This window comes from Phyllostomus discolor, chromosome 9 (assembly GCF_004126475.2).
Source record: "Phyllostomus discolor isolate MPI-MPIP mPhyDis1 chromosome 9, mPhyDis1.pri.v3, whole genome shotgun sequence".
In the NCBI taxonomy this organism is placed as follows: domain Eukaryota; kingdom Metazoa; phylum Chordata; class Mammalia; order Chiroptera; family Phyllostomidae; genus Phyllostomus; species Phyllostomus discolor.
Window position 1 is genome coordinate 40,698,018 of NC_040911.2, and position 12,634 is coordinate 40,710,651.

Sequence of the window (12,634 nt, forward strand, 5' to 3'; positions counted from 1 at the left end):
GAAATGAACTTAACTGATATATAGAGAGCCCTCCATCTCAAAGAAGCTAAATACACATTCTTCTCAAAAGCACATGGAACATTTTCAAGTTAGACCACATGATAGGACACAAACAAGCCTCAACAAATTCAAGAAAATTGAAATCATACCAAGCATTTTCTCCCACCACAAAGGACTGAAACTAGAAACCAACCCCAAGGGAGAAAACTAAAACACTCAGAATCATGGAGATTAAATAGCATGCTATTAAACAATGAATGGGTCAAGAATGAAATTATGTAAGAAATCAAAAGGTTTCTGGAAACAAATGAAAATGAACTCACAACAACCCAAAACTTATGGGACACAGCTAAGGCAGTCCTGAGAGGGAAGTTCATAGCGATACAGGCATACTTAAAAAAGACAGAAACATTTCAAACAAACAACCTAACCCCACACCCATAAGAACTCAAGGAACAACAACAAAGACAGCCCAGAGCAAGTAGAAGGAATGGAATAACCAAGATCAGAGCAGAATTAAATGACACAGAGACTAAAAGCACAATTATAAGGATCAATGAATCCAGGAACTGGTTCTTTGAAAAGATAAACAAAATCGACAAACCTTTAAGCACACTCATCAAGAAAAAAAGAGAAAGGCTCCAAATAAACACAATCAGAAATGAAAGAGGAAAGATTACAACTGACACCACAGAAATACAAAGGATTGTTAAGAAATTACTACGAAGAACTGTATGCCAAGAAATTTGAAAACCTAGATGAAATGGACATATTTCTAGAAAAATATAATCTTCCAAAACTCAAATGAAAAAGAAGCAGAAAGCCTGAACAGACCTATAACAACAAAAGAAATTGAAGCAGTAATCAACAAACTCCTGATACACAAAAGTTCTGGACCAGATGGTTTCACAGGAGAATTCTACAAAGCATTTAAGGAAGAGCTAACCCCTATGCTTCACAGACTATTACAAAAAATCCAAAATGATGGAAGACTCCCAAACTCTTTTTATGAAGCCAACATCATCCTAATCCCAAAACCAGATAAAGACACAACAAAGACAGAAAACTTCATACCAGTATCACTGATAAACATAGACACTAAAATGCTCAACAAAATATAGGCACACCGCATCCAACAATACATTAAAAAGATCATACACCATGACCAAGCGGGATTTATCCCAGGGATACAAGGATGGTTCCATATTCACAAATCAGTAAGTATAATACATCACATAAACAAAAGCAAAGACAAAAATCACATGATCATATCAATAGATGTGGAAAAAGCATTTGATAAGGTACAACACCCATTTATGATAAAAACACTCAGCAAATAAAGGGAGCATTCCTCAATATAATAAAGGCCATATATGAGAGACCTACAGCCAACATCATACTCAATGGGCAAAAACTAAAATCTTTTCCACTAAGATCAGGAAGAAGACAAGATTGTCCACGTTCACCACTTCTATTCAATATAGTATTGGAAGTTTTAGCCACAGTGATCAGACAAGAAAAAGAAATAAATTGGAAAGGAGGAAACAAAAATGTCATTGTTTGCAGATAACATGATAGTGTAGATAGAAAATCCTATAGACTCCACCAAAAAACTGCTCTACCTAATAAGTGAATTTGGCAAAACAGCAGGATACAAAGTCAGTATTCAGAAATCAAAGGCATTTTTGTATACCAACAATGAAACAGCAGAAGTAGAAATGAAGAAAAAAAATCCCATTCGATATAGCAAAAAGAAAAATAAAATACCTAGGAATAAGCCTAACCAAAGAGGTAAAAGACCTGTATACAGAAGACTACACAACACTGAAGAAAGAAATCAAGGAAGACACAAATAAATGAAAACATACACTGTGTTCATGGATCGGAAGAATTAACATCATCAAAATGTCCATACTACCCAAAGCAATTTACACATTCAATGCAATACCTATTAAAGTACCAATGGCATATTTCACAGACATAGAACAAACACTTCAAAAATTTATATGGAACCATAAATGACTGAATAGCTGCTGCAATTTTGAGAAAGAAGAGCAAAGTAGGAGGGATCACAATACCTGATACCAAACTCTATTTGAAGGCCATTGTAATCAACACAGCATGGTACTGGCATAAAAACAGGCACATGGACCAATGGAACAGAACGGAGAACCCAGAAATAAACCCAAGTCTCTATGGTCAATTAATATTTGACAAAGGGAGCAGCAACATAAAATGGAGTAAAAATAGCCTCTTCAACAAATGGTGTTGAAGTAGAACTGGACAGCTACATGCAAAAAAATGAAACTTGAGCACCAACTTACACCATACACAAAAATAAATTCAAGGTGGAAAAAAATAAATTCAAGGTGGATAAATATAAGCCATGACACCATTAAAGCCCTAGAAGGGAACATAGGCAGGAAAATCTCAGATATTTTACACAGCAATATTTTTGCTGATATGTCCCCCAGAGCAAGGGACATAAAGGAAGGAATAAACAGATGGGATCTCAAAAAAATAAAAAAGCTTCTGCATGGCTAAAGAAAACAGTATTAAAATAAAAAGAGAACCAACTGTATGGGAAAACATATTTGCCAATGATACCTCAGACAAGGGTTTAATCTCCAAAATATACAAAGAACTCACACAACTCTAAGAAGACAAGCAACCTAATTAAAAATGGGCAAAGGACTTGAACAGACACTTCTCCAAGGAGGACACACAGAGGATCCAGAGACACATGAAAAGATGCTCAATATCGCTAACTATCAGAGAGATACAAATTAAAACCACAATGAGATACCACTTCACACCAGTCAGAATAGCCATCAGAAACAAAGCAACAAACAACAAGTATTGGAGAGGTTGTGGAGAAAAGGGACCCCTAGTGCAGACTGGTATAACCACTATGGTAAACAATATGGAATTTTCAAAGATAACTAAAAATGAATCTGCCTTTTGACCCAGCAATTTCACTGCTAGGATTATATCCTAGGAACCCTGAAACACCAATCCAAAAGAACCTTTGCACTCCAATGTCCATAGCAGCACAATTTACAATGGCCAAGTGTTGGAAGCAACCTATGCCCACCAGTAAATGAATAGATAAAAAAACTATGGTACATTTACACAATGAAATTTTATGCAGCAGAAGGAAAGAAGGAGCTCCTACCCTTTGCGACAGCATGGATGGAACTGGAAAGCATTATGCTGAGTGAAATAAGCCAGGCGGTGAAAGAGAAATACTGTTTGATCTCACCTTTAACAGGAAGCTAATCAACAAAACAAAGAAACAAGCAAAATATAACCAAAGACATTGAAATAGAGAACAGGCTGACAGTGTTCAGAAGGGAGAGGGGAGGGAATTTCATGGGAAAAGGGAAAGGTTTTACAGGAACAAGTATAAAGGACACATGGACAAAAACTAGGGGTGGGTGAAAATGGGAGGGAGGTGGGGAGAGCTGGGTGGGTGGGCTGGGATGGGAGTAAAAGATAGAAAATTGTACTTGAACAATAATTAAAATAAAATTAAAAAAGAAAAAAGAAAAAATATGTGTGTGTGTACATACACATACGCACATGTATACAGATATACACATGTATGCGTGTATACATGCACACATACATGCACACACACATATACACATGTGCATGCATGCATTTGTGTATATGTATGCATGCATGCATACATGCATGTATATATAAAAGATTCAGGAGCTTAATAGAATAGAAACCCTGGAGCTCATCTATAGATGCTGTCCATCAACTCTGCACAAGATATCTCTGCCTTGGAAGTCATAGTAAAAGAAATGAACACCATGTGTTCTCCTTAAATTGGTCACAACACACTTGGTTCAATTATGTGTCTTTTATAACCACACAAACTAAGTGAGAGAACTACTTTTTCTTTAGTCAGCTTTACTGGTAGGGATCTTATCTATGTATTGTAAAAATAAAGTGGGTTTAGAATGATACAGGTAGGACTTTTATCATAAATACCAATATGGTTTTCTAATACTTATTATTTAGACTAATAATTTCTCTGTACAACTAGTGAAGTTAAGAACTATTCTTTCATTTGTTTCTGAGAATGTGGATCACATCAGAAAAATCTAGTTCTTTAAGTTTCTAAGTAGAAGTGAAAAAATATGATTACCAAAAGAGATTTTACTTTCAAGTTATTGAAAAGTTTTCTGAATAGCTCAAGGGAGAAATAAAAATCACATAATAAAATACTGAAATTTTTCTTAAAATTTTAAGAGGTAATATGATAACTTACTGCTGGCTAGTATCTGTATTGGGACCATGAATTGAAAGTTATTCCATAAGAGTATCTATCTACTTATCTTAAGTTGCAGTGAAGAGGTATTGTATAATGAAGAGGCTGGGTGATGGGTTCATGTGCAGACATCATATTGTTTTCTCTGCTTTGGTGCATGTTTGAAAATTACCATAGAATGCCTTTGTTTTTTTTTTTTTTTTTTAAGGAATTTATTTGGTCTATATCCTTCCTGGGGTGGAGATTTTAATCCCTTGATATTTTCACCGTGATAGAAGTGACTATTATTTATGAAGGGCCCTTCAGACCACACCTAAGTTTATGCTAATGAGGTGATCATTGGGCTACCCTTAATTCTAGGATGGGGGCTGGTGTGAGGGAGTTTTGCCTGCAGAGACCCCTTGCCCACTGTGGATGAGAATAAGTCTACCGAGACATGATCTGCTTGGGGAGGAAAGGTGGCTGATCTCTCAAAGGAGAAGGGCCAGGAGCCTGTTCCTTAATGGCATTTTATTGGGTTTAATTTGCATAGGAACACAGGCCATATACATAAAGCTCACCAATCATTGTCAGGCAGTAATGATCAAACAATAGATAACATTCAAAGAACTCTGAGGGCTTATTTTGAGTCAGGGTCAGATAGCTAAAGGGCTGTAAAAAAACTTTGGGGGAAACAAACTCATTGTATGCTTGGACCCTTATCATTTAAATTGAGGGTATTTTTAGCAAAGCAGGTTTCACAGAATTTTGTGCATTCTTTCTTAGGCCTCATTGCCCTGGGGAACCTGCCCTTTCCAGCACAGGGCTGCACCTACCTCTGGCATTGTTTCAAGCTTAAGTCGGGCAGGGGAAGTAAGGCAGCTAAGAGATTAGGAAACTTCCCATAAACAGAATGAGGATTCAGGCTGTGTCAAAGCTGAGGGGCGAGGGTCCATCACCTTCTTTTTCTATAGTCCCCCCAAGTCCTTCCCTGAGGGCCCCTTCATGACCATGCCTGAATTAGGTCATCCCTCCCTTGAGGAATCTTACCCATCATTGGCTAACCAGTCATCCACTTGGGGCCAAGAAGGGTGAAGTGAAAGAGGGCAGAGGCAGTGTCTCTGACAGGGAGATAAGCTTTGTCTCCTTAGTGGCTTATGGTCCTAAGGTCTCTTTACTTAGCCTTAGTCATGGGGGTTTACAGCTTCTGAAACTAGGCAGGGTGGTTCCCAGCAGGCTGGCCACCCTAGAAAGACCAACCACATGACTAGATGGTTGCAACTTTGAGCCAGGTAATATCAGATCAAGCTCTGGGGAGGGTAGAGTAGGTGGAGATTGAATTTAATCACCTGTCCAATGATTCAAACAATTATGTTTACTTAGCGAAATCCTATTAAGAACCCTGAACACCAAAGTCAGGAGAACTTCCCAGTTGGTGACATGCCCTGATTCCACATGGAGATGACATGGAAGTTCCAAGTTTCTGAGTTTCCTAGATCTCACCCTACAGATTTTTTCTTTTCTCTGGTCTTGATTTGCATCCTTTATAATAAGACCATATTTATAAATACAGCACTTTCCTGAGTGCTACAAGTCTGTCAAATTATCAAACCTGAAGGGAGTAGTGAGAACCTCCAGAGTTTTATCCAACTGAAGAAAAGTGTGGGTGGGCTGGGAACGTGAAAGCTTGCAGTTGGTGTATGAAGTGAGGAGAGTCTTGTGGAGTACTGCCCTGTCAACCTGTGAAGTCTGCTAACTGTGGGTAGTTGGGTAGTTAACATCTAAATTACATTGCAGGAGTTCAGGTAGACATAAGTAGAACTTCTTTTGGTTAGGTAGTTAGACATAGGAACTGGCTATACACTAAGTAGGTGATCATCTGTCTTGTTCAAAGTGTTGTCTTGGCTAGACCTAAGAGATATGGACTAAATAGACTATAATAAAACTTTACTCAACTGTTCGGTACTGAGGTCTTTTATTTTTGGCTAACACAGTTAAGGATTTAGTATTTTTATTGTTAATTAAAAATTTTTAATGAAGATTCAATATCTACAATTGGCAATAAATTTTTGCAATTTAAAATTTTTTAAAGATATATTTATTTATTTATTTTTAGAGAGGGAAGGGGGAGAGAGAGAGAGAGAGAAAGAGAGAGAGAGAGATCAATGTGCAATTGCTGGGGGCCATGGCCTGCAACCCAGGTATGTGCCCTGACTGGGAACCGAACCTGCAATACCTGGTTCGCAGCCCACGCTCAATCCACTGAGCTACACCAGCCATGGCAACAATTTAAATTTTTTAAAACTTGAAAGTTTCTACAGTAGAAAGAAACAGTAAGGCTGGTGGAACACTTATTTAAAAATACTATGTGGTAGAGTAGAGATATGGTTCCTAATCTTAAATATGACAAAGTTGTCACAGATTTACTACTATTTACTTACCATTTCCTTGACATTTTCCAGTAGTTCTTATAGTGGAAAAATTGCCCTTTAGACATTTACACCCTCTTTGAAAAAAGTTCAAAGAAATCTTATGATTTGAGTATTTGGGCATTCAAATGGAAAAACAAACACACATGTTCTGTTATTTTAGACCCAAAAGAAAGAACTAAAGAACAGTTGTGTTAAATTCATCTGTAGGTAATATTTTCCCTACATACCAAGTAGGAATAAGGGTATTTCCAGAGATATTTCACAATTCTTGAACACTTAATGCTATGCTACCAATCCTCACAAAAGTTCCAACATGGAGTATTTGTTTAGTTTTTTTAGGTAATGGGTAAGTACAAAGCACTAAAAAGCCACAGAAACCATGAAGCAAATAGAATTTCTAGAGATTTCCATGAGTGCTAAGCCAGTTTCAGATAGATACATGAAGTAAGTGAAATTTGTCTTCAGTGCTTTTCCAGGATTTGGTCTTCCCTCAAAGCACCTTTCTACCTCTTTTCAGTATCCCAATGTTATTATTCTGTAGAGCCTCTGTTGGGTATTGATTTGATATGATTTCAAATCCATTTATTTATGCAAAAGTTGTTTTTAAAAGGAAAGTTGTTTTGATGTAAGGGTGAGGTAAGCTGTGTCAGGATGTCATCATCTCATCAATTTTCATTGATAAACTCAGCTGCTGAGGGGATAAAATGGGGAACTCTCTACAGGTTAATAAAACATGTAGAGAGGCAACTGTGGTGAGAGGGCATTTAGACTATAAGCACTGAAAGTTTGTGAGGACTAACTGAGAGTGTTTTGTTTGGGAAAGGCTGCTCTCTGCTGACTTAAACAGCTTTCTGAAGACCTTTGGGCATTAGTTCTTGACTGGTAAAGGTGACAATTTTACTGTGCAACAGCCCTGTGATGGAGAACATCTTTCCTGTCAACACCGGTGTCATCATTGCCTAACAATGTGCCCTAGCAACAAGAGACTTTTACTTTTGTGCAGGTAGCTGGACATCAGTTCTCAATGGCTAAGCTCTCTCTCTCCAGAGAACCAACTCATATAACAGTTAAACCTCAACTAAGTTTATACTTTATTCCTTTCATCTCCCCTTGTGTGGAAGAATAGTGTGATTAATCTTTCATTGGCTTAAAGTATATTGTTTCTTTATTGTCTTATTCAGAGACATCTCGTATGCTGTTGCCTTGTGATATTACTATAACTCTTGCAATGAGCCTGTGTTAAACTATTGGATCTGTGAAGAGGATCTCAGTCTCTGAACATAATTTGCCACAAAGCAAACAGTCTCCATTCAAACTGTCTTCCCAACTCCAGACACTCTCCTCCCCTTCTTCAAGAGTGTTCTCAGTTATCACATTGAGAAGTTCTGATAAACTTTCTCACTGTTAATCACTAAGCATAAAATATTATTATTCCTCCATTAGAGTGCTTCAGGAAGTATTTCCTCATTCCCACATTTAATCTAGTTCCTGGGATTTTGGAGGGTTTTTTTTTTTATCTTTAATTGACCCCTATTAAAATATACTTTAAAATCCTATCAGCCAAAGTCAGCTCATTGAAGGGGTAGAAATAGAGTGGGGGATAACGGCTGGAGGTTGGGGGGTGGGATGATTATCAGAAAGTGGGTTTCTATTTGGCTGTAAGGTCTCAGAAAAGCTCTGGTAGAAGACGTGGAAAGCTGCCTTGTCAGATAGAATTAATTTATAAAACTATAATCTTCAGGGCTTAGGCATAGCCATATGAAGAAGATCTGGAGAAAAATATGCATATAACTGTGTGACTGCTTCATCCACCTAGAGGAAGAAAGGCTTAGTCAAAGTTCTAGAAATGGCAGTCAAGTCAGTGTATGATTCAGGAGACCACGAGACACAGTAGGAAAAGACTAGGCTGGTTCTAGCCTCACCTTTGCTATCAGGCAGCTATTTGAATTTGGCCCAGTCATTTAATCTTTGTTGATCAAAATCATGGATAACATAAGGAAGTCAGAATGTATGACTGATTTCTAAAGCATCTTTTGGCTCTAACATTCTCATCTAGAACTCCACTTTCTGATAATCTTCAATATCGAATGTGACTCATTCTGTTGTGGGAAGAAAGAACAATATGATATGATATGATATGATACCTAGGTTTTGAGCTCCAAAAAAAACCCATAACTCTGCCTTCTGTTCTTAACCACATCTTCTTCAAGGATCATCATACTTAATGTATATCATCTTTCTCTGCTGCTTTGATGATAACCTTTTTTTTCATAAACCTTTGAAATTCCTCTTGTTTTTGGTTTTAAATTTAGGAGTAAAGCTTCCATGGGTCTTTGGTCTTAGGGAGACTGTGGACAGCAGTGGATCCTGGAAACAAAGTTGAAAGCAAGACTAAAATAGCAGAGGTGAGTCAGGCTTAGCTTGAGAATAGATCGATAAACTCCTTAGAGGAGAAGGGCAAGTACCAAACCAGACGCAAGTGCAATATTCATAGATCAAGGAATCTTTAAACCTCAGAAAACACTTCTTATATAATACCAGAGGTAACAAGACCCAGTACTTGTTTTTTCCAGGGCATGGCCAAGCCAACATTTAAAAGCTGCTGCTATGTAGAAACTAACCACCCTGGGCAGATTTTGCTCTATTGGACTTAAAGTAGAATTACAGAGCAGATATAAAGGACACATGTTTGTGTGGGAAGGGACAGGGAGTAATGAGTGATTGGTCTGAATACTTAGATATTAAAATATCTTCAAAATCATTTTGGATAGGTGATTATTTTTTATCATGACAGTCTTACCACTATCTAATCTACAAAGAAATTTAACTTTCATATAATAGTTTATGTTTCAATTGTGCCAACTGGGACTTTCAAATTTTGCCTGATTGGAATAGGGCATGTGCATTATCCCATTTCACTCTCACAATAACTCCATGAGACAGGTACCGGGAAATGAGGAAATGAGTTTCAGAAAGGCTAAATAACTTGTCCAAGGCCAATTAGAGAGAATTTAATGGACTTGATTATTCAAATATAAACTCATCAGACCTAAACAAAGAAGCTTCAGTACTTATGTACTATGGTCAAGCTAGAAGAGTAATAGTTTCTCTGTTAGAACATTGTAACTACAGTGGCATGAAAGGCGAAATCAATTTTGCCTCCACTTTCACTTTTTGCCAAAATTCTCCACTTTTTACAATTTTTTAATTCAGTTGTCTCAATTTTCACCCCACCTTGGCCCCCCATCTAACCCATCCCTGCCTCCCACCCTTGAACTTCTCCCCCTTGGCTTTGTCTATGTGTCTTTTATACATGTTCCTTGATGTACCTTTCCTTATTTCCCCCATTATCCCTCTTTTATATCAGTGGAACTTTGCTACTTTTGGCAAAAGTTGATGTAGCTAAAATAAAGTAAAAATACTCTTTATGAAAAATATACTTGTGGTTTCCCTTATAGAGAAAATGAGTTGGCAAGGAAAGTCTCTGAATACTGAGGCGAGGGTCTGTGCACATACTAATCCTGTATCCAAGAGAACAAGCTAGTAGGAAAAATAAGTTTTTCAGTGACAGCTGAGAACAGAGTTAACCTCTGGTGAAAATGGTCCCAGTGTTCTGCCTCCCCTCCTTGGGCTTTGTTTATGTCTGAGAATTAGTGCATAATGTAATTATATGCCAGGTAGGCTAGAGGTGTGTGAGTGCTTCCCTTCCCAAGTTAGGCCTGGATAGAAATCCAAGTTTTGCCAAGAAGCTCCCCCACAAAGTATGGTTTGGCAGAGGCAAATGCACACAGGGCAAGTCTGAGTAAAGAGTGCCTGGGGCCACCCCACGAGTCACATGTGGACCCAGAAGACTGCAAAAGGCATTAGGAAGTCTTTGTGCTCTCATTAGAGGGATGGGATTGGCTGGTAGAAGTCTTATGGGTTAGAAGTGGCCTCCTGTCATGAATGAAGGGAATTCATGATGAAAGGAAGGTGTCAACAGGTGCTGCATGAACCATTTGAATGAGAAACCACAGCTGGAAAAGATGAACACCACTAAAAGTTGAGAAAGATGAGTTACATTATTGTGGATACCTGTGGAAGACAAACAACCATTGCTAGACACCTCACCAGCTTAAGCACAGGCACTTCTATTTGTTTTGTGGTACTTACCCCTGGGTAAAAATGGAAGAGGAGGTCTGTGGATTTTACTGGTAAAAAGATTCCTAAATTCACTAAAAACATGGAGTGACTGAGTAGTCAGATACTTGACTGAATTTACCTGAAAATTATTAGATTAAACTTTCTGCTATCAGGCAGTAATAGAAGATCAGAGTGGAAATTAAATTCAGTTATAGGAAAATAATATACAATTTGCATATTTCAGTTTATGACTGTAAAAATCCATTCCCCTGTATGTAATAATACAGAACAAATCTGGGTATTTCCCACCTGCCCCTGTGTTTGTTCATTGCTTTCTTTCTTATTTCCTTCACTGCGGGCTGAATTGCTAGGCTATACCTGTCAGCCTTCTCAGATTTAGGGGCCAGGAGCTCCAGGGGACTTGGAAGATGTCAGGTTGTTAGTTTTTATTGTAATAACTATTCAGTTAAATAAAAGCTCTATGAATTTGTATACTGAAAATTTTCAGATAGTTTCTATTTATTTTAGCTTTATTCATTTTTCAATAAAAGCTTTCTATTTAATTATTAATTTGGCTATTATTTCTGGCAATTCATGGCTATAAATAAATGTTTTCAAAACACTATCTACAAACCACTAACGATTTTTCTCCTAGTGGTAGAGCTATTATATATGAAATTGTTGCTTCTGTAAGTAGTATTTAACCATGAAAAAATACTACTAGTATTAATTAAATTTAAATAATAGTTTCCTAATGATTTTAGGAGGACAGAACAAAGAATACAATTTAGACAAAACTTTTTATGTCTTGTGATTGGATGACCAAATGGATTATGTTATTATTTTTTAAATTTACTGATGAGCGAGTCAGAGATAGAGTCAGAGAGAGAGAGAGAGAGAGAGGGAGATTTTGTTCCACTTATTCATGCATTCACTGGTTGCTTCTTGCATGAGCTCTGACCTGGGATTGAACCTGCAATCTTGGTATATTAGGACTACACTACAACCAAATGAGTTACCTCACCTTGTTAATTATAATGGAAAAGAAATCAAGCCCTGGCTGCCATAGCTCAGTGGATTGAGCGTGGGCTGGGAACCAAAGTGTCCCAGGTTCGATTCCCAGCCAGGGTACATTCCTGGGTTGCAGGCCATAACCCCCAGCAACCGCACATTGATGTCTCTCTCTCTCTCTCTCTCTCTCCCTTCCTTCCCTCCCTACAAATAAATAAATAAAATCTTAAAAAAAAAAGAGAAGAAAAGAAATCACTATTGGAGATTGCAATGGTTAGTTTTATGTGCCATCTCTGCTAGGCCATGATACCTAGTTATTCAAACACTATCTTGCTGTGAAGTTATTCTATAAATGTGGTTAACATTTACAATTAGTTGACTTTAAGTCAAGGAGATAATTTTGGTAATATGGGTGGGCCTCATTCAATAAGTTGATAGGCCTGAGGAATGAAGCAGGTTTCCCTGAGAAAGAAGAGACTCTGACTCAAGACAGTAGTATTAGTTCTTGCCTGAGAGTTCCCCACCTACCAGGCTCACTATGATTTGCAGCCCCCACATTCTTGTAAACCCATTTTTTGAAATCTCTCTGCCTCTGTCTCTAATTAGAATCTCTAGGACCACTCTTGGTACCAAAATCTGTATCAGTCATATAATGCTAATCAGTGGACCTCAATTCTTTATGTGCAGCTATACGTAGTATTACTATATTTAGCTTTTTAATATAATTCTGGCTTCCTTTAGCTCAAGAGTTAGGATATTTGCTTTACATATCAGGGTGGGAAGCTTGCTTCTAAATGTAAAAGTTTGC